This window comes from Carassius auratus, chromosome 32 (genome assembly GCF_003368295.1).
Source record: "Carassius auratus strain Wakin chromosome 32, ASM336829v1, whole genome shotgun sequence".
In the NCBI taxonomy this organism is placed as follows: Eukaryota; Metazoa; Chordata; class Actinopteri; order Cypriniformes; family Cyprinidae; genus Carassius; species Carassius auratus.
Genome location: NC_039274.1, coordinates 1,333,867 through 1,358,508, shown reverse-complemented (window position 1 = coordinate 1,358,508; position 24,642 = coordinate 1,333,867). Strand labels below are relative to the sequence as shown.

The 24,642-nt window shown below is 36.1% G+C and overlaps 1 pseudogene; it reads right to left on the bottom strand.

Annotated features, from left to right (window-relative positions):
* The window catches only part of LOC113052365 (N-acetylgalactosamine-6-sulfatase-like), a 41,623-nt pseudogene that overhangs the window by 12,356 nt on the left and 4,625 nt on the right, over window positions 1–24,642 (bottom strand).

Sequence of the window (24,642 nt, the reverse complement as noted above, 5' to 3'; positions counted from 1 at the left end):
ATTTGCTCAAACTCGAAGGTTCTTGGTTTGGAGCTGAAAAAAATTAAACAAACATAAACATTAAATCAAACAGTCCTCATTTCTGCCGAACACCTGCTAAAAGCAGCTTCAGTTGTGACAGCATGAGAGAGATCGAAAATGATGTAAAGGTGACGACAAGTAATGTCTATTTTGTGTTCAACTTGAACAAACTACAACAAAACAATATCATTAACAATTCTGATTTATAATTGATTCTAATCTGATTTATAATTGATTTTGCCATAAAAAAAGAAGATACATTGGTACATTGTGCATTTAGTTTAAAGTCCACATGAACCAGAAGCTGCTTCTAACGGAAACAGAAATTTGAGTAGAAGGCGGGGTTTTACTTTTGCACTCCTCCTCTCATCCCTTTTACTCACATCAAATGCCTTTATTCACCCCCTGGAGCTGTGTGGAGCTCTTTCTATGATGGATGGATGCACTTTATTTTGCTACAAAGTCTCGACCACCATTCACTGCCATTATAAAGCTTAGAAGAGCCAGGACATGTATTTGTCTGAAAGAAGAAAGTCATAGACATCAAGGATGGCTTGACTAAGTCATAGTTATTTTCATTTTTGGGTGAACCATACCTCTAAGGTACTGAATTCATATTTAATAGTGTGGTTCCTTGACATCTGGTGTCCATTCCTCAACCCCTTACCTGATTGGGTATCTTTCCCCAGGGTCCTGTCCCAGATGGAAGATGAGTGGTTGCATGGTGTGTTCCTCTTGTGTGTGTGTGGTCACACCACGAATCTCCTGGCCAGGACAGACAAGGTTGTTTGGAAAACAAGGTGAGATCATTGATCTTCCTCCTAAAACACTCAACTCACTAGATTAAAAACATTGACACTGAACTAGATTAGAACAAATCCAATCAAAAAGATGAGATGCATTACATAGGCAACTATTCCAAATACTCATGGCGTCAAAGTTTTGTAAATGTATGTTGTATATTCTTATGTAAAGTACTAACAGTATGCAATGGGAATGGTTAGCATGATCCAGTTAATTCTTGTTGGTTTTAATTTCTTATGGGAGCAAAAATGCTTCTCTTTTGACAACTATTCAAAGTCAGTGTATTCTGACTAAATTAAATACTTGGAGGCAACAGTAGATACAAATTTAGATTTTGGTTCTCAAATAACCTTTCTTTTGTAATCTTAATTTTTAAGGCCCTATATGGTTCAATTTCACACATTTTCAAAGGCTGAAAACTAAATACACCCTTCAATTTGGCTTCAAATCTCTAGCGAAAACTCCCTCTTCAAAATGGTGAATTACAATTAATATTTTGACATAAATTACCATTTTTGTTGGTCTTTCATCAGAAAAATCTAAACAAAATAAAATGTAAAAAATGAGCGAAAAAAGTTTCTGAAATTTGTTGAATTGAGTTGATTGGACACGGAATGACAATAAAGCATAGTAGATGTTTTACCTGTGCCTGTTTGCTCAAACGCTCTTGAAAGTGTGAAAAGGACTTTCTGTCAGCACATTTAGAGGTGGTCTGTGATTAATTCTCACCACATTTAACAAAGGTATAAATGGAAGTGCATTTTGATTTTGTGCATTCATCTTGTCAAGCAAAATCTAATGATGTAATGCTGCAAATAATTACAGTGGGCACCAAAAAATGTTCATGTTGGAAGGTAAACCTTCTTCCCACTGACAACTTAGTAACTGGTCAAATAACTTGTAAAATAATTCATAATCTTAGTCTCTCTGCCTCAGAATCTTCAAGGTGCGTTTAGGCAAAGCTCAGTCATGACTACATATGGCTTTTCTTGAGGAGCGGCTTTTTTCTTGCAACCCTTCCATACAACCCACATTTGTGGCAAATTTGTGATATTGTTGTCACATGCACACAATGAAAACTCTTTGTTCTAGATTCCTGCAACTGCTTCGGAGTTGCTGTAGGCCTCTTTGAAGCCTCTCTGACCAGTTTTCTCCTGGCTCATTCATCCAGTTTTGAATGACATCTTTTTCCAGGAGGGTGTTGTACCAAATATCTTCCACTTCTTAATGACAGACTTCTCTGTGCTTCTATGCATTGAAAAAGCCTTTGAATTTTGCTTGTATCCATCTCCTGACTTGCGCCTGTCCACAACTTTATCCTGGAGATCTTTTGACAGTGCCTTGCCACCATCATGCAAACCATCATCAAATTAATCAAACCCTTAACAAATAAAACAAATGAGGTTACAGAAGAGTTGTTTGTGTGTGTTTTCAGTTGCTGGAGGCTATTGTGAAACCTACCTCCTACCACAGGTCTTTATTTGTGTATTGTGCCCTGTGGGAACTGATAAGTTAGATGAGTTCCTTTCAAATGAACACTGTTTTAATATGTTGGCGTTCTTCACAAGAACATATATGTTTGGAGGGTAATTTATGAGGCTACTGTGAATAAATAAAAGTCTGTGGTGCACACACACACTTTTCATGGCAGCGCACAGTCCCCTGTGATCTGGCCTGTGGCTTGCTCTCTGTCTTTTGAAGCAGCCTGTGTGCACTGATCTTACAGGCATGAAACATTCCAAATCCCACAAGGTTTGGAGAGAGTGCTTTAGCCTGCACCCAAGGAGCAAAAGCAACAGCACTTCTCTATTAATAATTCAGCGCGGGCGGCTCTGTGCTGCTGAAAAGCGAGAGCAGGTTAGCATGGTGAAAGGAACAGCAAGGGGGGCAAGTGGATCACACATGAAAAATGTGCACGAACATCAAATAACTTGGAATTGTTTATGCTCAAAAAAAGCGATCTTAAAAATATTCTGGATTAGGTAACACTTTAGAATAAGGTTCCATTAGTTAATGTTAGTTAATGTATTAATTAACATGAACAAACAATGAATAATAAATGTATTACTGTATTTATTCATCTTCGTTAATGTTAGTTAATGAAAATACACTTATTCATTGTTAGTTCATGGTAATTCACAGTGCATTAACTAATGTTAACAAGCACAACTTTTGATTTAAATAATGCATTAGTAAATGTTGAAATTAACATGAACTAAGACTTATAAATGCTTTAGAAGGATTGTTCTTGCTTAGTTCATGTTAACGAAAGTAGTTAACTAACATTAACTAATGGAACCTTATTCTAAAGTGTTACCCTGGATTAAAGTCAGCATAAAATGGCATTCACAACCAATTTAACTTCTGTAACATGAATTGCCAAGTGAAACCGGATATTTAATGAGGGGGAAAAAGGGAAACAAATCTCAGATTATAAAATTATGGAAATGTGTGGAAAAAGTTCTACTTGCAAACTCGGTTCCACACAAGGAGGGATGCTTTGACTTCTTTAGAATTTTATTTTGTTGGGGCTGGTAACCAATATCAAAATCTTGTTTGCTGAACTTCTATTAATAACATTTGTTCTGTTCACTTTTAATTGTATGAGTTTTCCTAAACATATTAGCCGAGTGTTTTTGAATTTTTAATGGAGGTGATCTGTTTGTGGCACTGCTGAGGTTGTATGGAAGCCCAGTGACCTTCAGCTCATCTGCATTTTATGGTCTTTTGTTTCTCATTTTCCTCTTGACAATACCCCGTAGATTATCTATGGTTCAGGTCTGGTGAGTTTGCTGGCCAGTCAAGCACACACAAACTTTTGGTGCTTTTGGCAGTGTGGGCGGGTGCCAAATCCTGCTGGAAAATGAAATCAGCAGCTACAAAACGTTGGTCAGCAGAAGGAAACATGAAGAGCTCCAAAATGTCTTGAAAAATGGGTGCAGTGACTTTGGTTTTCAAAAAAACACAATGGACCAACACCAGCAGATGACATTGCACCCCAAATCATCACAGACTGTGTAAACTTAACACTGGACTTCAAGCATCTTGGGCAATGAGCTTCTCCACCCTTCCTCCTGACTATAGGACCTTGGTTTCCAAATGAAATACAAAACTTGCTGTCATCTGAAAAGAGGACTTTGGACCACTTGGCAACAGTCCAGTTCTTCTTCTCCTTAGCCCGGGTAAGACACCCCTGATGTTATCTGTGGTTCAGGAGTGGCTTAACAAGAGGAATGCGACAATAGTAGCCAGTTGTGTGGTGGCTCTTGATGCCTTGACCCCAGCCTCAGTCCATTTCTTGCGAAATTCAGTCAAATTCTTGAATCAGTTTTGCTTGACAATCCTCATTAGGCTGCAGTTCTCTCGGTTGGTTGTGCATCTTTTTCTTCCAAACTTTTTCCTTCCACTCAACTTTCTGTTAACATGCTTGGATACAGCACTCTGTGAACAGCCAGCTTCTTTAGCAATGAATGTTTGTGGCTTACCATCCTTTTGAAGGGTGTCAATGATTGTCTTCTGGACAACTGTCAGATCAGCAGTCTTCCCCATTATTGTGTAGCCTAGTGAACCAAACTGAGAGACCATTTTGAGTCTCAGGAAACCTTTGCAAATGTTTTGAGTTGAATAGCTGACTGACATAATTCACCATATTCTAATTTTTGTGGATAGGTGGGTTTTTGTTAAATGTGAGCCATCATTACAATTTAAAGACCCAAAGACATACACTACTTCAGTCCGTGTGCATTTAATTTATTTAATACACAAGTTTCACAATTTGAGTTGAATTACTGAAATAAATTAACTTTTCTATGACATTCTAATTTATTGAGATGCACTTGGAATGTAATTTGACATTACATATATGCATGTCTTTAAAGGAGGGGAGAAGTGCAAATGTTATGCAATGCAAATGTTAAAAATACTCATGCCGTATGCGTGGTTCGTTAACTTAAAAAGTTAGTTGAGTAAATTATGTTATTTTTGTTTTCTTTGCGCAAAAAAATAAATAAATACAATTTTTCCCCTGAAATGTACGATCACACTGGTGTGATTAAAACTTTCAGTTTGTCATGTAATCAACTGCTTGAATTTTGCGCTTTTGCTGGCGCTTGTCATATTTTCACAAATATTCAGTGTTTTCAACCATATAATGCTTATTTTAGGTTTCAGACATTTAAATACACAAGCAAAAGCATACATTTATTGTTTGTAAAATAAATGCTGATGTCTATAGAAACGTCAATAATGATCCTTACAAATATAATCTGACTACATGTTTTTATTGATATCAGATACAGATTGTGTAGGTAACTATAAAGTTTACTCTGCTCTTTTCCCCGTTTACCGGAGACCTACTTTAGTGTGTTTCGGGAGGAGAGGATGAATTTGTGTGCTGTAAATCCCACACCTTGGATTCAGTGTGGCACCCATCACCCGGTATAGATCAACTTACACGGTCAATATAAAAGTGTATAAACTACCAAATATATTTCCTTGCACATATTTTAGAATCAGAATAGCAGATATTTCATAATATAGTGAGCATGTTTGTGAATATTTTGAATAAAACAGGAAAAACTACATAAAAGTGATCCATGTGTCATACAGATCTATTCCAGATGTGTTGTTTCACATGACAAGCATGACACGTCGCCATGGAAACAATAAGGTGGTACATTCTTAAATAAGGGTCAACTAAAAAAGCTCAAACCAGGGGCTCAGCTAGAATATTTTAAACTCACATGCGAAAGGTTTATTTTGTGTTCCGAAGTGTTCCGGTCTTACAGGTTTGGAATGACATAAGGGTGAGTAATTAATGACACAATTTTCATTTTGGGGTGAACTAACCCTTTATATCAGTCTAATAACTAACTGCTTATTCATATGTGTACTCAAATATATATATATATATATATATATATATATATATATATATATATATATATATATATATAATAATAATAATAATAATAATAATAATAATAATAATAATAATAATAATATGGATTATTATTGTTCACCATATTTTTAGGACCAAATTTTATTTTGGGGGTTGATTCTGTGCAGTTACAAAAACAAAATCCTGTAAGAAACAATGTTACTGTATGTAGCTTTAAATTTTTTGTTCAACACTTCAAGTGTTAAGCCTGGTTTCACCCAAGTTTTTTTTTTTTTTTTGATGAGGTTTGCATTACTTGCACGGTCACCTTTGACTTCCAGAGTTGTGGTTTAAAACATAATTAATATTCAGTATTATTGAACTGAAATTAATCAATATTGAACTGACTTGAGCTGAATAATGACACTATTGTCTTTTACAGCTGAACTGAACTCAATTCATAATCGATGAACTTTGCAACACTGATAGTTATTGAACTGAATTTATATTTACATTTAAGCATTTAGCAGACATATTTATAAAAAGTGACTTAAAAAAAGAGGAAAAGCTATTTCTGAAATGGCCAAAAATATTCATAATACATGAATGTACTCATAGTACACTGCATGTTGTCATGTAGTACATTAAATAATATATCACTTTAAATAATAATAATAATAACTTTAATTTAGGGATGAAACAGAGTTGAAAAACTACACTATTGTTTTACAGCTGAAATTAAATTAGTTTAATAATTTATTCATTTTTCAACATTGTGTTAATAATGTGAAATAATGCTTTGAAACAAAATGCACTGTATGAAGTGCCAAAAAAACAACAACAGTTCCTCCCCAAGCCCAGTCATCAATCAAAGCTCAGATTTCTAAACATTAAGTACAGTGATACTGGTGAAATGTGTATTTTATAAAAATCATTCTCAGGTATCTTAAGTATTATGTGAGGTCTTACACACTAAAATACTTCATATTGTTGCTCAAAACTGTGGTGCGGAGTATCATCGGATGCAAAGCACTTACACTGTGAAAATTCTCATTTCACACCTCGCTGATCTGCACAGGTTTCAAGAGAAATTCATCCAAGTGACTGATACTATTAAGCCATCATTTCAACCGAGTTTAACAGGAAACAAACCAGAGGGTGAAAAGCCTTGTTTTCAGAGCGTTTACTGTTTGCAGTACGGATCACTGCCTAAATATGTGCAAAAAGTGTATCCCTTAATCTCTGACGTCACCCACAATCATTCAAACCAATTTCAGTGCTTTGAGCTTAGAAATTATGGGTAAACCCATGTGACAAATGGTACTAGAGATGAAAAAGCATGTAAATTTGTGTGCAACTCTAAAGCAGCAGGTGAAACTTCCCGAAAACACATTAACTATCAGGACTAGACACCAGCTTCCAACCCTCTCTGTCCTCGGTGTGAGAGGCGAGCTCAAACAATCGACTGGCAGCACAAGCAATCAGCAACCATTATTTGTGAAGTTACACTCCAGTTCACATGAGCTGATAAAGGGGACTGCTATTGATTCAGAGAGAGCAATTTAAGCAACCGATGGGGCATAAAACAAACCCTTGCATTTGGAGAAGAAGCCTGCGGCCCAGGCTGACGGCGGACAGGGATTGCATGTATATGTGCTGTGTGACTTTAATGAAAAACGGAGAGTGTGTAGTGGGTATGAGGCAGACTCGTCCCCGAGGGCTTGATAAAATGCAACTCGCAACATGAAGGATGCTGCTGGAATTGTGTGCTAATAGATGAAGCGTGCTTGCAGAAGTGGTCCCGCTCCATTAGCTCCATTAATATGCATTACTGCCTGATCTTCAAGTCTATTTGATAAGGCATTGTTTTTGAGATAACAATAATGTGCTAATGTGCATTTAAGAAAGCAATTACTGCACCAAGAGGCAAGACATTTTCAAAGAAAATGTGATTAGTTGCACAAAGGTTGACACCACAATGTGAAGGTGTTCTGGATAGGTGCTAGTTTGTTCCTTATTGGTGCAAGTCAAAATAGTATTCCATTTTAAATCAACTGGATATTTTTGCCTGCTTTAATGTCATAATCAACCAAAAAGAAAAGCCAGACAGTTTGAGGTATCTTTCATGTCTATAGTACAAACGTCGCAGGAAGAGGTTAACAACAATGATGAGAGGTTTAAAAATATATAAACAATGCCTTAAGGTATGTATGATATAGCTTTAACATATCTGTTATTCAGGGGATGTTACAGATTTTGTAACTTACTGTATTGTTTGACACTTGATATACAGTGGCTGTTATTAAATAATAGGACGGTCCACTCAAAAATTTTAAACCTATCATCATGTACTTATCGTTATGTTGTTCAAAACCTATATGACTGATGACTTCTGTGAAACATTAAAGCATATATGTGTAAGAATGTTACCAATGACTCCAAAAAAATAAAAATAAATAAATAAAATAGTTTCACAGAAGAAAATGAAGTGTCATGCAATCTTTCACAACATGAGGGTAAGTAATAAATTGTAGAAGTTACTTCAGCTATATTTAAATATAGATACATTTTGCGATGATCTGACACTTGTTAATTATTTTTTTAAAAACACAACTAATTTAATAACGCTGACAAAGGTCTTCAGCAATTCTGAAAATATTAATGTTTCATGTTGAATAATATAATGTTGAAGTGTTTTTTTTTTATTTTTGGCGTTTTAATTCATTTAGACAAATGTTTATGAAATGCATATATACACAATTTACTGTTTATCTGCCATTACATGAAAATAATTATATAAACTGTATTAGCCAAAATTGGTGCATCCCTAATATTTAACCCTAATTATGAACAACTGTAATAGTAATAGTAATATATATATATATATATATATATATATATATATATATAAAATATTTTATATTTTATTTATTTATTTATTTATTTATTTATTTATTTATTTATTTTTTCTCTGCCACTGTCGACTCTTGTTTAAAGCATAATGTGACTCTCTAGCAGCTCCGTTTAAACTACTTAGCGGTGGACTATATGAGCAAAATCTTTTCATACACAATGTAGTTTTATATTTGCTAAACAACACTATAACTACATTATAGCTAGATATAAATCAGCAGGATCACCTGTATAATCGTTCTATATCAAAATATTGCCCAGCCCTAAAGCCTGCTCTTGGTAAAGTATAGTATGACTAAAAGCATTACAGACGTACCAGTATGACTTTCTGTAAAGCTGCTTTGACCTATGTGTATTGTGAAAAGCACTATACAAATAAATTTGACAGAATCTGAAATAGAAGAATTTGCAACCACTGACCTTGTTGAATTCCTCCCATGAGTTGCTCCAAGTCCAGAAGTGTGCCTTGTGCTGTCTGATCCTCACTGCCATCATCTGGTTGCCACGATAATAAAAGATGGGTCTGTTGGGTATGACATGATAAGACATTCCGTTTGCCAATACTGCCCACCGTGTCTCATCCCATTTTGACAATATGCGTTCATTAAAACATCCTTTTCGAAAGGATGGTCTCTTTCTCTTTCTCAAAGCCTCCAGGTAGTGGCTTTATCAGGAGACCTTAACTTTCCTCAGAATCACTCTTTTATCCAGAGGAGCACTTACAAGAAACTGTGTGCTAGCAGCAAAGTAAGAGTTGCAGACTGTATTTGTGCAGTGTCTCTGCCCTTGTTTACACCTGCTGTTAACATCAGTCCCAAGCAGACAATGATAAATAAAGAAATAGCGTCCAATGCATCTTAAAGATGCGCTGTGATACGATCACTCAAATCACCTTTGGAGGTGGACTAAGACAGGAATGGCCACAATACATTTCTAAAGTAAGGGCATCTAACCGCTTACACAACAGAGAAAATTCTGTCAAGAGACTGAGCTCCCAAAATGTTTATATGTAGGGTAAATAGATCTGATCAAAAAGCAGAATGTTTGGACTGGCGCCGATACAGGATGGCTGCCTCCGTGACGTGCGCTGCAGTTGTTTTGTTGTTTTTGTTAGTTTGTCCTGTCTTTAGTTATATTCCTGCAATCATTTATCTAACACACATACTTAGCGTACACTTAAATTTTTTGCACATAATATACATGTACATACATAAATGCTCATTGTAATATACTTACCATACATTGTCAATTTGTATATTGTCATTCCTTACCCACCTATTTGTATTTTTTTGTATTTTTTATTCCTTATTGTGTTTTTTGTTCGGTCGCTATTATGTTGCACTGCGGAGCTTCTGTCACGAAAACAAATTCCTCGTCTGTGTGAACATACCTGGCAATAAAGCTCATTCTGATTCTGATTCTGAACAAATTAATCAAATGTGAATGAAAGTCACTTGCTTTGAGGTGGTTACCTGTCTAGTAGTGAGTTGTTGAAGAGGACAGACCATCAATGACGGAATGAAGGAAGAACACCAGCCACAGACAGACTTGTGCTGAAGAGATCCATCACACTGCCCAATTGATAACTCATCTGATGACAAAACACTGGTATCAGGCACAGAACGCATAGCTCTGAATGGAATAATTATTGAAAGATAACCAATGATTTAGTCAAGCTGGTAAATCTTCCACACTATATAACACATGTGCCTTAGCCATTTTAAGGTTTTATTTTGGCTTGAATTAATTGGAATTTTATATTTTAGAATTTTATCAATAAACCAAGAGATATGCATGCAGCTAACTTGAAGAAAGACACATTCTTTTATATATAATACCGGCATTGTAACAATAAAAAGCTGGCTGAAACAAGTGAAATATGCTTTGACTCATGAAATAACTGGCTTTTGAAATGAAAGAGTTCACTGGAACTTTAGTCAAAATCCCCCCCCCCCCCCAAAAAAAAAATATATATATTTTTTTGGCTTATAGACGGTTTATAAACAAAATGTTTTCAGCACAGTTTTGATCGTGTTGATCTTAGTCTAGATCAGTGTTGGGTAAAGTTACTCTAAAAGTAATGTATAACAATATTGTGTTACTCCCTAAAAAAGTAACTAATTAAGTTACTTAGTTACTTTTTATGGAAAGTAATGCTTGACATTACTTTTGCGTTACTTTCGCGTTACTTTTTAAATATGAGCAGGGCTTAATTGTTTTTAATAAAATAAATTCTATTTATAGCACATGTAAAAGCCCTTTCACATCAAAAAGTGTAATCCATAAACGTCAGACTGAAGGAAAAGTACATTTACATCTGTACTGTAGAATGCAGGAGAGGAGGATTCAACACTCTTTAGCAATAAAAAAACCATGAAGCACAATTTTACACAAGTTTATCTAAAGTCATTTTTGCTTATTGGTATGGCTGAACTCATCACAAATTAGCAGCAAAGACATTGGTTATTTAACATGTTTAATTATTGCAAGCTTCCATCATATTCTGAGTTTGCATTTCACTGTTTTAATTCATTTTGATGAATGCTTAATATGTTTTTTGCGAGTTGGATGAATTAATGCACATTCCCATTTAGTCTAGAACTTCATGTTCACACAGAGCACACAACGCCTCTCTGTACTTCTGTATCCCTCCCAAATACGGGGACAGGAGACTTGTCAGTCAATAAATGGGAAAAAGTAACTGGCATTACTTTTTTGAAAAAGTAACTCAGATATTTTCTTGTAAATTAAAAAGTAATGCGTTACTTTACGAGTTACTTGAAAAAAGTAATCTGTTAATGTAACCTGGGTTACTCCCAACACTGGTCTAGAAGCTCAAGATTGTTTAAGCTGCGATACATCAAACCATGCACATATACACAAAAACACAAGCATGCAAAAAAATCTTCTTCATGCATGACCCTTGTCAAGATGGCACAGAGCACAAGCACTGGCGAGGATGCCAGTATAGAAGAGAAGAACCACAATAACGCATTTCTTCAGTTCCCACTCTAATCTGTGCTCGCAGGTTTATTATAAACCACACTAACATCTCTGTAAATGAACCGAAAGGAGAGTTGGGACAGAGGCCGGAACTGCTGCTTTATCAGTCATCCCCAGTCCTGCTGCAAAAAAAGCTTTATTTTATTTATAAACTTTGAACTATTTTCCGATAAAATGCCATTTTTTCGCTGTCATCCTTGATCTTCCATTCTATTCTCTCCTGAGCGGCGCTTTGAGGGAGACGGCACGCTCTCAATCTGATAGCGCTATCAGCACGGAGCAGCTGGCTCTGCTGCATGCAAACACACACACACACACATACACAGAGAAAGTCGCCTGCTTCAGCCTCCCAGAATTCCCTTCACCACTGCCAGACAGGCAGTAGATTCCATTATCTTCACTCTCTGCCTTCACACACACAGATACATACCCAAATACATTCTTATACACACAGGACAAGGAGAAATCAAAGGGAACAATTAATAAATGGTAACTAGCCTCTACCTCCAACTGCTCTTATCCAGCAACACACACAAAAAACATGGGACTGGTAAAAATGGAAATGGGAATTTTTTTATCTCCAGTTAATTTCCTCCGCCTCCTCTTATTCTAACTGTCTACGTCTCTGTGTCTTTGGCTGATGCTAGTTATCTGAGCAGACAGAGCTGCAAACCCTGTCTGATCAGTCTTTGTGTCTCTAAACTGATAAACACAACAGGAGAGACTGGGATGTGCACATCAGCTGTGATGCCATAATCAAGTTAAAAATCATTTTAAAACCCACCTCGAGGCTCCTGAGTTGAATTCTGTTGTATTTCATTTATCGGTTTACGAATGCAATGGGTCATCTTTAGGGTTACACATTTGCTGTTGAGTTTTTTTTTTTTTTTTTTTTTGTGAATTGAGAATCTCAGATTTTTTATTTGTAAATTTAATTGCATTTGTTTGTGAATATAAGTTTGATTCGATTTAATTGTAAATCTGGAATAAATATAACCACACATAAATTGTTAAAACATAAAGGGTCATCGATGCTTCCCATGACAGAAATGGCCAAGAAGATACACATATCACAAAGAGCCAGCCTGCTGCTGCAAGACAGATATTAACGTCTGAAACACCTGCTTATCCCACTCTGCACTGCTCTGGCACTGCCCAGACACCTGGCACACCACACACCTCCATCCCAGCCGCATACCCCAGCACTCCTCTCTGCTCTGCTCTCCCTTTCTGTTCTTTATCCGGCACGCCTGGCATATTCAGATACAGAAGCCCTCATTACAGCTCAATCCAACCTCAGCAAACACACAAACAGATTAGCCGCTTAAGACGTTCCCAATCCCCCTCTCCCTCGTCACTCTGCCGTGCTATCAGGGCCCCGCACACCCCTCAGATATGAGCCGGGGGCAGGCTTAGCGCGGCTCCCGCGCTCCCTCCTCCACAAATCCCCCCACGCCATAGCCCCATGTCACAGCTGCCCCTAATACAATTAAGAGTCATTTGCGGAGCACAGAGCTTCAGCGGATCTGGAAAAGAAGGCTTCCTCTGGTACAGAAAATAAATAAATAAAGAGACCAGGGGTGGGAATCATTAGGAATTTCAAGAATAAATAGAAGGTATTTGGAAACAAATTCAATCATTGGCCTGACAAAGGACACTATTTTATGTTAAAGTGCCTTTCACACTTTAGAAGGCGCTGATGGAGTTTTTGAACCGATAGAAATCTATGAGGTCAGTTTTGAGGGTGTGGAAAGATGAAATACAGTGAACTGGAAAGCACAACTGGGACTTCTACATTTAAATCGAATGGCTAAGGATCATTCTTACTGTGCCAGCAGGGATCGGTCCAGGCCACCAGGCAATGGCTGGTTTCCTCATGCCGCCTTCAAATGTAGTCTCCTTCCCACAGAGGAATGGTCCATTGCTGCCACCTGAGGATGAAACAACAGAGAAGAGAAAATTTCAAACTCGAAGCCTCATCTGTTAAATACAGTGATGGCAATGCATCTCTAAAAAAATAATCTTTACAAAAGACACTCTTGACACACACACGCACACACAAAAAAAAAAACTGAATAGGTGTATTGGGAGAGTAAATGAAGATAAATTGAGATAGCATAAGAAAGAATAAAGTGCAAAGGATGCAAGTTTGATTTAGGCTTGTGTTTAGTGGTGGTTCATTAAACGCCACATAAAACAAATAAGAATGAGCTTTTTCTAAATATTTATTAGGAATAAATTAAAAACCGTTCCCGGGGAGAGTAACTAACTAAAACTAATAACACATTTAAAGATAGACTGTGTAACTGTGAAAAAATAAATGAATAAATAAAAAACCCTGGTTGTACTTCGGTTCTGTTCCTACAATAATAAGTTAGGTTTGAGGCATCGGTGTATATACAAATACACCTATTCAGAGAGGATAGCAAACACAAGTGTATGTATGCATTTTCATGCAAAATCTATCCTGAAAGCTCGAAAATCTAAATGATTATTATAGGTTTATCAAAGTATATTTGAGTAAAGTCATGGTTTGGAGGATTTTTTGGCAAGCCCTCATTATTAATAACATTTTGTAATTTTTTAAATAAAAAAAAAAGTTACACAGCATAGCTTTAACTTAATTGAATTTATCCGTAACATAAAAGTAGCGCAGTGTAGCTCAGAGCAACCCTTCATCCCTAAAATCTAAATAATAATATAGATATAATAACAACATTAATATATTGTTACATATTTAACTGTTTTATTTATCCATTTTAAACTTGCAATTTATGCAACAGGCAGAGTGATAAATATATATATATATGAAGATCTATATTTATAAACAGATGGAAAAAAACTTTCAAATTAAGCTCAAATTAATTATATTAATTTTTTTATGTAATTTCAGCACCATCAAGGAATTGCAATAAATAATTTACATTTAAAAAAAAATCCAAATAATTTATTGCAATTCTCCTATTTAATAATAATAAAAAAGAGTGTCATAAATGTCCCAAAAATGGCATAAGCCCTCTATGGTGTTTTAATTTTTAAGGTGGAATAGTGTGAATGGATTCCCTCTTTGAAGTGGTCCAGACATCACTGCTGCCCAATTATCTGATGTAAAGAACACCAGTGTGTTGTTGTGGATTCCCAGACTGACCAGGCGAGCCAGAATCTGACCGATGCTGTCATCCAGTTCCATCATTGCATCACCATAACTACAAGACAAATCACACACTGTCTTACCACCTTAATCACAGCAATCAAAGCACTAAAATGACCCCAGATAACCTGTTCAGTTGCTCTAACCCAGACAGCATAACAAATTCTGTCAAATTATCCCACATTTGAAACTGTTCCTGTGACTGATGGATGTGATATATGGAGGAAGACAGATGCCTCAGATAGATGTGTGCTGGTAATAAAACTTTAAGATGTGGCATGTCAGGCTGAATCCCTGCACTGCCAGCACCTGGCTAATACCCCTCAGCCTTGATCCATTCCTCTGTCAACACAAACCTCATTTAGCATTCTGAAGAAACGTATGCTTACTGAAGCCCCAGTATTCCAAAGCACTGGGAGGAATACTAAACAGCTGCAGACAAGACTTCCAATGAAGCCTCTAGCCTTTATTCTTGCCTCATAGCAGAAAAAAATCCCATCTCATTAACCAATATGCAATACAAAACTGGAACACACAATGATGTTGGTTAAAACAATAAATATGTTATGGCTGTAGAGTAAAAAATGGCAGATTTGACAAAATCAATGTTTTTTTGTTTTTTTTTGACTATTTGACTTTTCATAAAGTGTTTTCAGACCAATGGAAGTAATACATGCAAACTACACTAAGTGTTCATTTCATTGTATTTAATCTATTTGATCTTAATTAGATTTCAAATAAAATATATTCCTTTAAAGGTCATTTCCTGAACATGTTTTTTATTTTTTTTTGCACTGAGCTGGAAATCTCCACTTCAATACACCAATATTTTATAGTTTAATTCCTATCTATATTCTGAATGTTTTTAAAGAATTTGTCTAATTTCATACAAATATTATCCTTAAAAACATGGTGATTTTTAAAAAAATAATTTCTTTTGACATTATTTTCATTATGTATGGACTGATAATATGACATCCATTCTGCTAAAAAAAAACCTAGCTTTATCCAATGTTCATATTTCTGTTCTAGAAATGTATGCAAATTAGTGTATATTTAATTAAATAATGCCAATCAAAATAATTAGTTTAAATATTAGTTAAATTTCTACCTTATTCACCTGTGGTGCATTGCCTTAAAGCATTCTAGCATCTACTTTTTTTTTTATACATGAAATTACACAATACAAATTTTCAAGTACATTATACAACAGTTGGTTCCAGTCCTCAAATTTATTTGGCTAAGCAAATTATGAAATTTTAGCACTTTTTGAATCACTCCACTTGAAAATCATTCTGTGTTGTGACGAGCTCTGCATTAGTGGTGTGATGTTTAATATTTGCAATATTTGGAGAAACAGCACTTATATGATATCAAGTAGAAAATATGGATAATGTTGTTCAGTTGAAATCTGGTGTAGAAAGAATAAACCTCTATGAATTACAATGCATATCTCTATGAAAAACATGGCAATATGTTATCTGCTCCCAATATACAGGCCTATACAGTATGTTGGCTAATCAGAAAGACTCCAATATTTCAATTAAATAATATGAATATTATATATTAATAATAATATTGCACAATACCAACATAGTTTCTGACTGAACATGGCCATTACTTGATGTAGGTAAGTGGCAGATGTTTAAAAATATGATATTATTTAAAATTCTGGCAACCAGAGAAAGGATTTTTTTAATACAGTATATATTACTGTAGGTGGTTATTCTGTGGATTACTGGCATACTGTATTTCTATAAGGTTACTGATGTTGTTAGGTGCATGGCTTAGTAGATAGATGTCTTGTTAAAGTAATAGACGGAGGGTGAACCAACTCCAGGGTAAGGCTAAAAGCAGCCAAATGTATTAAACATCATAAACATGTCTTTTTAGGCAAGAACCAGACATGGGTGTCATGTAGGTTCATAAAATATGTTTAATTGGACTTAATTTGTATTTAATGTTTAATAAGAACATTAGAAATTGATAATTAGGCTATAACGTTTCCTTTCCATGGTTATTCAAACAGCGAAGATTTATCGCGAGTTTAAAAAAAAACTCTCCAAATAAAAATCTATCGTTATGATCACTAAATCTGTATACACTGTGAAATGATTCTCTTACTTTCATTGAACATGCATCTGCGCTTTGTTGTTTATGATGAGACAATCCACGGAATCCGCCTTCAAAACTGATGAGTTTCATCGATGACTAATCTGAACACCTCTAATTAGCCATTGCATTCCTAAACTCAACAGAATTGTGTGTGATTGGTAAAAATGTGGAAAACTTCACAATTGCCTAAAATGAAATACCTTGCAACATGAGCATAATTTAATTTGATGCCACAATTGACACTATCTGTTCATTTTCACTTTGTTGGCAACAGACGTAATAGATTTAAATTGTTTGTGCAGGAGCATTTTTGTTCAATTTAGTGGCATTTGTGTCCCTAAGCCTTCCCCAGCCTTACACATGCTCCGCTTATGAACTTAGCAATATTCACTTACCGCCCCCTCTGGCGCTTTCCCAGGAACCATTCTGAAGTGTAGACAGGCGCGTGGGATGCATCTGGAGCCCAGTAGAGAAAGAAGGGTCGCTGGGCCACAGCTTGCTGAGAGATAAAGTCCAATCCTTCCTGGAGAGAGATAAAATTGAAACCAATATCATGCACATCTATCCACATAAAACTGCGCTGATCCACACAAATAAACATTAATCAAGCCAATGAACAGGAAAACTCACCTTCAAATAGATTTGGGTGAGGTTGGATTCCCGTTTTCACATTAATCTCAAACTCTTCATAATACCTGCAAAATCCACAGCTCATCAATGCGACAAATGAGACCATCCCTACAAATTATTGTATCAAACACCATACGAGTTCTTGTTCCAAATGACAAGCTTCCTAACCAAGTGCTGCAGCAGGGTGTGACCACGAAGTGAATTTGAAGAAGGTAAATTGCAAGATTGTGTCTCAGAAGACACACGCGTTGTGAGAAGGTGCTGAGGCATGGAATGGTAGAGGCAACTCTCTTATGCTCCGGTTGTTCCAGGTGTCCTAACATACCGCTAACGCAACCTGCCATCTCTTGGGTGTGAGTGTGTGCGTGTTTATCTGGCCATGCCATGCTGATTAAACCCACTGCTAAGCGCAAAACCAGCCCTATAACCAAAGCCGATGACCCAGAATGCATATATGACTGTTTTGGAATGAACAAATGGGCAGAAAATGAGATACTACAGTGCAGATGATATAAAAAGAGAAAAAAGTGAAAAATCACTTTGCCAAACGCACGTTCATGGGAAGCAGTACTCGATTTTTACATTTCCTGAAGAAAATTCGAGAGCCTCCCCATTCAAAATTCCACCATGTTGCTATGCGGTTTCACCATGAAAAACATGTTTGTACCTCACCTTCCCTTCATTTCAGAGTTGCTGAAGACAGGTATATTGGGACGGACACTGTTATTGTAAGGGCCAAATGGCAGTTGTGTGAACCAAACCATTCGTCAAAGCCATGCTTCAGAAGTAAGTACTGAGTTCTGTGCCTAAGGTGCCTGAAGTAGAAGACAAAATGTAATGTTTCAAAAGAACATTTTTAATATGCAGCAAACAAAAATGTAATTATATATATATCAAGCAATGTATTTAGATTTAAAAATTCAACTATTTGGTATTTAAATAAGCTATATTACTGTATTGCTTTGTGTTACAAATATTTTATAATTACAGTTAATAATAAAGATTAAACATAAAATACAAATGTGACAAACTCTCTAATTTGAAATCTCATTAAACAAGCACAATATCAAGGAAAAGTTTATTAAATATAATATTAACAGATAGTTCAATCAAGTCAAGACCTTAAAACTGGAATAAACTTGCAAAATAATAATAAAATAAACATTGTTCTGTGAACCTAGATGAATTTTTGTGGAATTAAAAATGCATTCTACTGTTGCTTCACTTTGCAGTCTGCATCATACATCTCATGAGAGAGGCTGCAGGGAATCTCACCACTTGCCCATGATCTTGCTGACATAGTCTTTCTTTTTCAGCAGTTCTGGGAGCAGGATCTCATCTGGAGATATTCCCCCCACTATCTCCTGAGGTGTGTACGCTGTAGGAGAGAGAATCCATTATTGGAGTGCAACATAAAGTTGTAGTAGATAAAAGGATAATAGTGAAGGAGGGCTGAGGAAAGAAGGAAATGGTTGACAATCATACCATTCCTAGCATGAGCATTGGTGGTGTAGAATCCATTTCTCACAGGAAGTCTTCCAGTAAGCAAAGCAGCCCTGGCTGCAGAGTACAGACAATTTATGAAGTAAACAAACATTTAGTAAAGACACAAAAGACCTGTACCCATAAGACAAAATGTTATTATTTTACAACATCAAGCACCACCAACTAAAAAGTTATTAGATACAGGTGTTAGACCGTTTTGGAGAAAAGAAGTCCTCCGATGCCCTCCTCTGACATCTCTGCAAGTGGAAGTTGTTTTTACAGACAACATTTAACTAGAGACTATTCAAAGTTGTATGAATCTATACGAAGAAGGTCGGAAGCTGTATTAAAGGCAATTAATTGCAAAACCTACTAATAAAATATTGGCTACTTTCCAAGTCTTCATTATCTTTTCCAACCCCTGTACAAAACTGCACAAGTTTGAATCTAATTAAAGTTCAAGATGCTCTTCCATAACACTTACTCATTTGCTGAAATTTAAATCATGTTGTATTTAAGACTTTCAGAGAGAGAGAGAGAGAGAGAGAGAAAGGAAAGAGACATTGGACATGAGAGAGCTGGATATTGTGATTACAAAGTTCTCCACTATCTACTTTGTGATTAATATTGTAATTAATCAAAGCTCTATAATAACGTTTCTCTACAGCGGCAGGTATGAGTGCTCCAGGCATCTTCATCTCACACATTCGAGATTAACAATTGATTAAGCCTTATTTGCTTAAAAATTTATTAGAATCTAAAAGAGGACTAATAGAAGATCTGCTCTGCATAGCAAGTTGATTCAAATTCCCAAATTATGCATAATTAGCATATTTCAGTACTGTTGATGTATTATCCATATTAGCATAATAAGCTGTCGTGTCACTATCATGCAGCCCCACACGTCTTGGGTTCTCAAATGGAATTAAAATAGCTGAAGCATTTGAAGATTTTTTTATTATTATTATTTCCTCAGCAGGATATCAAAATAAAAAAAAATAAAAAAGTGAGAATTAGAAGGAAAATATTTGCAAATGCATTGTAAATTGATGTATTCATATATCACCTCAAACAAAATGAGTATTTTATTTCTGCAGAAAAAAAATCTAAGTTCAATAATGTTTTTAAAATCAGTATAATGAATGTTTCATTTACTTTGATCAGTGTTAATGAACATGGTGTTGTATTCACATTCAAAAGATGTAAAAAAGGGAAAAGATCAGTTCTGGCACTTTCAACAATGTTTTGTAAGTCCATTTGCTTCTTATGTCTAGACCAGGCCTATTCAACTAGAATCAAAGCTGAACAGCCCTGTCTAGACTCTAGTCAGACATATTTATAATAGCATATTGCAACTCACACCACTTTTACAGTAGGCAGTATGCAAATTTTCTGTATGCATGAAATACCCAGAAAGCAAAAATGTGCAGTATACTGTATAAGCAAAGCACACTGCTTGGCGTACTACAACACCTAAATGAAATAATTAACCTGTCTGAATTAATAAGCAATGCATTGTAGCCTACACAGTACTATTGTTTAAAACATTTATAATTTGCATCATGCAGTAATGTGCAGTAAGCAGTATGTTAATATTCCAAACAAAGACGACATTGTGATAGAGAGATAAAGGTAAACCCAGAAGCAGCACATACAGGGGGAACACAGAGGGTTGGCAGTGTAGAAGTTTGGAAACAAGATCCCCTGAGCACCCATCAGATCCAAGTTTGGAGTTTCCTTGAAGGGCTCCCCAAATACTCCCAAATCACCCAACACATCTGCAGAAAGAAACCGAGAAGATGTTGTGAGCATGCTTCTTATTTATGGTGAAAAACAAAACAAACATATTAATCCAACTATGCCAGGTTTCAAAAGTACAAAAAAGTCCCCAAAACATTATTTTATATTAAAGGGGGGGTGAAATGCTATTTCATGCATACTGAGTTTTTAAGAGTTGGATTGCTAAACATGGACAAAGTTTCAAAAATTAAGTTGTATGTTTGAAGGAGTATTTTTGTTCCCAAAATACTCCTTCCGGTTTGTCACAAGTTTCGGAAAGTTTTTTTCGAGTATGGCTCTGTGTGAAGTTAGATGGAGCGGAATTTCCTTATATGGGTCCTAAGGCACTTCTGCCGGAAGAGCGCGCGCTCCCGTATAGCGAGGCTGAGCAGCACAGACATTTCACTGATCAGAGCGATTCACTGATCAGAGGGAGAGCGTCGCGAAAAGTCACAAAAGAAGTGGGTTTTTGGTTGCCAGGGCAAGACAACCCTGCACAGATTACCAAAAAAAAAAAAAAAACAGCATTAAGGGACCAGTGGATGGAGTTTATTTTTACAGAGCATCAACGGAGTTGTGGAAGTGTTTTTGTTTGTTCCCTGCATTTCGAAGATGCTTGTTCACAAGGCCCAGTTTGACGATGAATTCGCGTATCGTTTATTTCTTAAGTATGATGCAATCCCAAGGAAAAAGGGTCATGATCGTGTGTTGGAACTGCAGGCGGTTAGTAAACTTGCTTCAAATATCTCTGCCTCCTTGTTAGTGCGTCCCCTCCCATGCCAGAGACCGGGGTTCGAGCCCCGCTCGGAGCGAGTCGTTGCTGCTGCTGCTTTCGTTCAGTTTCAGCCTCTGGATCTGATCATAAATAAACGGCTGAATCTGACTGTAAGCCATGGTTTGTTTTGGATGATGGGTTTTCCCTCACGGTAATGTCAGAGCCTTTAATATGTTTTCCAACAGCTCTGGGTAATGTCACAGCTTCCACATGCTCTCAACGCAAAAGCCTATTCGCGCTCGTGATTCTTTAGCTCCGCCCACACGCCACGCCTCCAGCCGGTTGTGTTTTTCCGGGAAAAATCGGTACAGACTATCTTTCTCTTATGAATATAATAAAACTAAAGACTTTTTGGATTTATGAAGGATACAGTACTACTCTATATGTACTCAAGATTAACAGGATATTGGGTGAAAACGAGCATTTCACCCTCCCTTTAATGCATTTAGGGTCAATTTTATCCAAAGCAACTTTGGATAAACATTGCAATCGAAATATACATTTGATCAGTTTGTACATTTCTTGAGGAGCGAACCAAAGACCCTGGTGTTGCTAGCACAATGCTCTACTGTATTTGGTATTTACAGTATCAGCATGATGATGATGTTTCAATTCATCCCTTCCAATCCATTATAAATGCTTTGATGCCTGATTGCGCTTCAAACGTGTGACATTGCTTGGTGTGAATTAGATTTTTGGTTTAAAATAAAACAGTTAGAACAGTACAGTGGGAAAATATTTATTTGATCTCCTGCTGATTTTTCTTTTTGCCCACTTACAAAGAAATGGGGTCTGTCATTTTTTTATGGATAGAGACAGAATATCTACCAAAAAATCCAGGAAAACACATATAAAGTTAGAAATTGATCAATATTTGATCCCCTACCAACCAGCAAGAATTCTTGCTCCCACAGACTGTTTATGTGCCCATGTGGAACACAGATTAGTCCTGTAACTTTAAGTTGTTATTCCTAATGTCAACTCGTTAGGTGAATAAGACACCTGTCCACACAATCTTGCATTCCAACCTCTCCCACCACTATGGGCAAGACCAAACAGCTCAGAAACAAGATTGTAGATCTGCGCAAGGCTTGAATGGGCTACAAGACCATCAGCAAGAAACTTGGTGAGAAGCAGAAAACTGTTGGTGAGATTATTCGGAAATGGAAGAAATACAAAACAACCATCAATCAGCCTTGGTCTGGAGCTTTGTGCAAGATCTTGCCTCATGGGTTTTCGTTTTCGTCCACTAGGGGTAAAGTTGAGTCTTATTTTGGCCACAACTTTCTCTGTGTTTGTGCTAATGGAATGATTTTTGGTGACAAATCATTTGACCCATATTTTGAAATTTTTCAAAAACTCAAGTGTACACTATGGGCAAATTTACTACCCTTTCGGGATGTTCATGGATGAAAACATCCACTAAATTAAACTGCTGTAAAATTTATCAGATAAATATTTTTTTCAATTTTTTTTTTTTTTTTGCATTATTCTGTTAATCAACCTCAGTCCTGTTCAAAACTACCATTTAAAAAAAAAAAAAATATTTTTAATTACCAAGTTCATAAATGATGTCACTGAAAACACACAAAATTACATATTTTCAATATGAAAAGTGATTGTGGACTGGATTTTTTTTTTTTTTTAACCTTTTATCACAGTCTTGGGCATGTCAAAGATTAGTAACAAGATTGGCTTTGATGCATTGTTAGTTTTTGTGCAGCATTAGATTAGATAAAAAAATGTTCTCCCTATTTGTTGTTGGTGGCTGTTTTTGCCCCATTGACTTCCATTATAACAAAATTTTTTGATTGCAAAGCCATGACATCATATAATCATGCATTCTTGATTGTTTGTGGTGTTCCCTTTTGGGAAGAGGTAAAAAAAATTATTTTTACAGTTGATCACTTGGTGGGACCATTAACCCTTTAAATAGGCCTGTGCAAAAAAAAAAAGGCTTGGTTTCTGGCTTGTATATTGAGTTATATGGAGTATAACAGCAAATTATAGTGTTTGTGTGTGTGTGAGATTCTTGATTGTTGGTGGTTTTCCCTGTTGGGAAGAGGTAACATTTGTTATTTTTTACAGTTGATCACTAGGTGGGACCATTAACCCTTTAGATAGGCCTGTGCAAAAAAAGGCTTAGTTTCTGGTTTGTATGGAGTTATATGGAGTATAATAGCAAATTATAGTGTGTGTGTGTGATAGAGAGAGAGAGAGAAAGAGAGGGTGTGAGAGAGACCTTTGTGCACTTACCTTGATGTACAGTATCTGGAAAAATCTAAATATGCACCTCATGCTCTCAGAACTACATGGAGTAAACAATAAAAAAAGAAGTGTGTTTATGCACCTGCTGAATTTTCATGGTGAAAAGTACAGATGGCCTATATGTGAAATGCTCCTCTTTTATTGATGGTAAAGCCAGTGTAAAACCTTAAAATTCTGTAAAAAAATCTACTTCGCATCAAATTTATGAACAATGTATTATGAACCAAATTGCAATACCAACTTTAAATAAGCTGCAGCTCGCAGGAGGGGTCACGCTACATAATCATTTCTAAAACTTTGGTACAAGTCAAGCCCTTTCTCGCGTTGCTTGCTGCTCTTCTTACCATCAAATATCCAGCACAATAGCATGCAAGTGTATAAATCCATGTACTTTGCTTTTGTTTAGTCTATTCACTTGTTAAGTCTGACGTCACGTAGCAGCGCTTCGGTGTCCAAACGCTCTATCAGTTACCACGAGAAAACAACAAAAGGTGCTAATATAAACTCACAATGTGATAGAATACTAGCAAAAAAGTTATAATATTAACCTTTAACTCCATACCGAAGTACCAGATAGACAGACAATGAAAATATAAATATGAAAAAGCAATATAAAAATAATTTGTGTTTGGGATGCTGTGAGCACGGAGACTGTAGTGTATATCGTAAGTTTGAAAGCGTTTAACTTAAATTATCAATATGAATAAACAGTGCTCATAAACGGCTGCTGAGGCCATATTCTCAAGTGAAGCGAGTTGAGGCCTGGACTCGGAAACAGCGCTTCTTATGTCATCACTTAACAACCGAATACTTTCTCTA